This window comes from Olea europaea, unplaced genomic scaffold, assembly GCF_002742605.1.
Source record: "Olea europaea var. sylvestris unplaced genomic scaffold, O_europaea_v1 scaffold2825, whole genome shotgun sequence".
Lineage (NCBI taxonomy): Eukaryota > Viridiplantae > Streptophyta > Magnoliopsida > Lamiales > Oleaceae > Olea > Olea europaea.
Window position 1 is genome coordinate 81,395 of NW_019246754.1, and position 4,749 is coordinate 86,143.

The window sequence follows — 4,749 nt, forward strand, 5'->3', positions numbered from 1 at the left end:
TAGTTATTCGGAGGCCTAAACAAAGGAATTTGGCTAAAATCTCGTTATCCCGAGTCTGTGCCCTGAGTCCAATTTCTGGGGCCGTTTCCAAACAACCTGCCAAATTTCAGCCCATTCTGACACCGTCGCGACGAATGATGAAATTGCCCCTGGTACGATTTTGCATTGTTAATTTTCTGTCCAACACTTCTTCAACCTGACATAATTAATAAGAAAATTTATTATTCGGAGGCCTAAACGAAGGAATTTGACGAAAATCTCGTGATCACGGGTCTGTACCCCGACTCCAATTTCTCGGGCCGTTTCCAATCAACCTGCCAAATTTCGGCCCATTCCGACACCGTCGCGACAAATGACGAAATTGCCCTTGGTTCGATTTTTCTTTGTTAATTTTCTGTCCAACACATCTTCAACCTGACATAATTAATACGGAAATTAAGGGTCTGTTCTCTTTGTGTTTCAGTTTTGTATTTTGAGTTTTAGATTCATTTTGAGTTTTGTGTTTTAAGTGCCTGTTTTGAAATTGTTGAAAATGCGTTCTTTTTGTCATTTTGAAAAACTGTTTCTCAAAACATAAAATGGAAAACGCGTTTACTTTGAAATTTTGAGAATATTTTTTTATAATTATTTTTTTTTTTTAAACTCAGACTTTATTCATACCCTCAATTGTAGTTTAGGCTCCTCAATTAAATGTAAATTGCAATTCCATATGCCCAAATTTCATCTTTTCGCCCAATCAGTGTTTTTCCAGTATATGCACCTTCATTGCAAATGTAAACTGTACATATTTGTTTCCAGATATAAAAAACGCAACCTAAATTAAATTCAAAAGGCAATTATATTTTCTTGTAAAGGCAATCATATAAACATTCTGACCAACAAAACTACCATAGTACATTGACATAATTAATGGACTAGGTGTTGCATACAAAGCAATGGGAAATATTCCAAGTCTAATGACAATGGAATTACAAAATTAATTAGCTCAGCCACCAGCAATTCAAAGATTAAATCCACCAGTATCATCACCATCCTTAGAACCCCACTTTTGTGAGCCACGGTCTGAATCTTGCCTGTCATTTCCTCTACCACCTTGGCCGTGCCCACGTCCACGTCTGGGTGCTCCACTTGGATGCCTGTCCTGGTCGCCACCATTTCTATAATCACCTCTACCTATAACCAAACATATTTAGATAGATTAAAACATGGAAGGACAATATTAGTGATAAATCAGTACAACAAAACAAAGATAATACTTGGCAAAACTGAAACTGGAAATAAAACCCGAGAATCTTTCAACAACTGTAGGCACCATGCCACATTTTATAAACCACAACTCTAGCACTCTCTCTCAACCTCTCCACCACATGACCTCCAACCCCATTCCTTAAACACTCCTGCCTTCTCGGCCACTCTTCACGTCACAAAACACAGGCCTTGAGCCTCTCTTGCGATCAAAACCCATCTCAAGCGAGTCATCCAGACATATGTCAACCTCAAACCTATAGGTTCCTTTCAACTATAAATTCCTCAAAGGTTGTCAATCTAGCTAGAAATCAAAATAAGAAATGTATAATTCATAAGTTCAAAAGAATAAATAAGAAAAATCAATCACTTTCAAACATGACTTTAAGAGAAACTAATAATATACAAGGTCCCATGTGTGAATCAGTTAGATTTCTAACAAATCTTTGCAGCAGTAAAGTTGTAAGTGGATACTCCCTTCACCTATAACTATCCAAAACCACATCCCCCTCGTGGGTGGAGGTTGGGGTGGGGTTTACTAGTGGGACTCAATTAACCTCTTCAATTAACTGTGCAGAATGTGGAGTTGGGGCACAAGAAGCCCCATTTCAATTGAACACTAAATTACAATAAACAGACGCTACTACTTATTCATTTTTGCGCAAGAAGGTCCATTTCGATAACTAATAAGACTGGAAGGAATTTACAAACAGCAAGAACTGTTACCATTGATGGAAAAGAAATGTCCTTTTAAGCCAATATAATAATCTTGAAAACATATGTAACCTCAAGAATGAGAATGAGGTAAAGCTTCAAGAACTGCTAGTTGAAATTATAATCAGCCAAAATCAGATGAATCCTGAACTTCCATTTTGAATTTTCACACTCGTCAATGGAAGTTAGTGCATCTAGCACTCACCCCAATTCCTTGGATTACAAATTCAGAAAACAAAAATGAAACCGACACACAATCACTTATTCTAAGCCGATCCACACAATCACTGTTACTACAATAGAAACTATCACAAAAAGCAAAAAAAATCAATCAAATTACAGCAAAGTTTAACACCGATTCCCAAGGGCTATAGATCGACTCCTGTTGACCCGATGAATCATTCACAAAAATCAAATCCATTATACTCTTGAATGCTTTAAAACACCAATGAAGAAAAAAAATTGAAATTTGTCCAGAGAAAATAACACCAAAGAAATACCTAGATTTGATGATGGTATGGAGCAGAAAATCGGAGACGAGGAATCTTCAAAATCGCACTTGATTCAGCCCTCTACTCCGCTGACGACGTCGAGAAGCTTGTGGCAGCTCTCGGGAACGAAGCAAACCATAGAGAATTCGGGAAGGAAGAGCAAATCCTAGAGAAAATGGGTGTGGAATGTCTCTTTCGGGAGAGAAAGAGGAAGGTGTTTTTCATTTGGGCGTGTTTTCAGCGTTTTCAAATTTTCCTGTGTTTTGCCTGAAAAACAGCCAAAACGACCTTTTTGCCATTTTCTATTTTCTTCACAATTTTTTTTGTTTTTCAAAACGCATTTTCAAAAACGGGGAAGAGAACACGTTTTCATCATTTTCAAAAATTGAAAACAGAAAACGGCCCGAAAACGATAAAGAGAACAGGCCCTAATTATTCGAAGGTCTAAACGAAAGAATTTGGCTAAAATCTGGTGATCCCGGGTCTGTGCTCTGAGTCCAATTTCTAGGGTCGTTTCCAATCAACCAACCAAATTTCGGCACATTCCGACATCGTCGCGACAAATGACGAAATTTCCCCTGGTGCTGTTTTTCTTAGTTAATTTTCTGTCCAACACTTCTTAAACCTGACATAAGTAAAACGGAAATTAATTATTCGGAGGCCAAAAGGAAGGAATTTGGCTAAAATCCCGTGATCCCGGGTCTGTGCCCCGACTCCAATTTTTGGGGCCGTTTCCAATCAACCTGCCAAATTCCCACCCATTCCGACACCATCGCAACAAATGACGAAATTATCCCTAGTGTGGTTTTGCATTGTTAATTTTCTGTCCAACACATCTTCAACCTAACATAATTAATACGAAAATTAATTATTCGGAGGCCTAAACGAAGGAGCTTGGCTAAAATCCTGTGATCCCAGGTCTGTGTCCCGAGTCCAATCTCTGGGGCCGTTTCCCATGAACCTGCCAAATTTCATCCCATTCCAACACCGTCGCAACAAATGACGAAATTACCCTGGTGCGATTTTTCTTTGTTAATTTTCTGTCCAACACATCTTCAACCTGATATATTTAATATGGAAATTAATTATTCGGAGGCCAAAACGAAGGAATTTGGCTAAAATCCTGTGATCTTGGGTCTGTGTCCCAAGTCCAATTTCTTGGGCCACTGCCAATGAACCTACCAAATTTCGGCCCATTCTGACACCGTCGCAACAAATAATGAAATTGCCCCTGGTGAGGTTTTTCTTTGTTAATTTTATGTCCAACACTTCTTCAGCCTAACATAATTAATACAGAGATTAGTTATTTGGAGGCCTAAACGAAGGAATTTGGCTAAAATCTCTTGATCCCGAGTCTGTGCCCCGATTCCAATTTCTAGGGCCGTTTCCAATCAACCTGCCAAATTTCGGCCCATTCCAACAACGTCGCGACAAATTACGAAATTGCCCCTGGTGCGATTTTTCTTTGTTAATTTTCTGCCCAACACATCTTCAACCTGACATAATTAATACGGAAATTAATTATTTGGAGGCCTAAACGAAGGAATTTGGCTAAAATCCCGTGATCCCAGGTCTATGTCCCGAGTCCAATTTCTGGGGCCATTTCCCATCAACCTGGCAAATTTTGTCCCATTCCAACACCGTCGTGAGAAATGATGAAATTGCCCCTGGTGTGGTTTTTCTTTGTTAATTTTCTATCCAACACATCTTCAACCTGATATATTTAATACGAAAATTAATTATTCGGAGGCCTAAATGAAGGAATTTGGCTAAAATCCCGTGATCTCGAGTTTGTGTCCCGAGTCCAATTTCTCAAGCCGTTACTGATGAACCTGCCAAATTTCGGCCCATTCCGACACCGTCGTGACAAATGACGAAATTGCCTCTGGTACGGTTTTTCTTTCTTAATTTTCTATCCAATACTTCTTCAACCTGACATAATTAATAAGGAAATTAGTTATTCGGAGGCCTAAACGAAAGAATTTGGTTAAAATCCCGTGATCCCAGGTCTGTGCCCCAAATCCAATTTCTGGGGCCGTTTCCAAACAACCTGCCAAATTTCGGCCCGTTCCGACATCGTCGCGACGAATGACAAAATTGCCCCTGGTACGATTTTGCGTTGTTAATTTTCTGTCCAACACTACTTTAACCTGACATAATTAATAAGAAAATTAATTATTCGGAGGCCTAAACAAAGGAATTTGGCTAAAATCCCGTGATTCCGAGTTTGTGCCCCGAGTCCAATTTCTTGGGGCATTTCCAATGAAGCAGCCAAATTTCGGTCCATTCCGACACCGTC

At 39.2% G+C, this 4,749-nt stretch overlaps 1 long non-coding RNA gene across 1 annotated transcript; it reads right to left on the reverse strand.

The window, feature by feature from the left end:
- Positions 1-819: 819 nt before the first annotated feature.
- Positions 820-2,723, reverse strand: LOC111384049. The gene is made up of 2 exons (XR_002700847.1): positions 2,460-2,723; positions 820-1,173 (listed from the first exon to the last, which is right to left on the reverse strand). It is a non-coding gene; the product is annotated as an uncharacterized LOC111384049 (long non-coding RNA).
- Between the last annotated feature and the right edge of the window lie 2,026 nt (positions 2,724-4,749).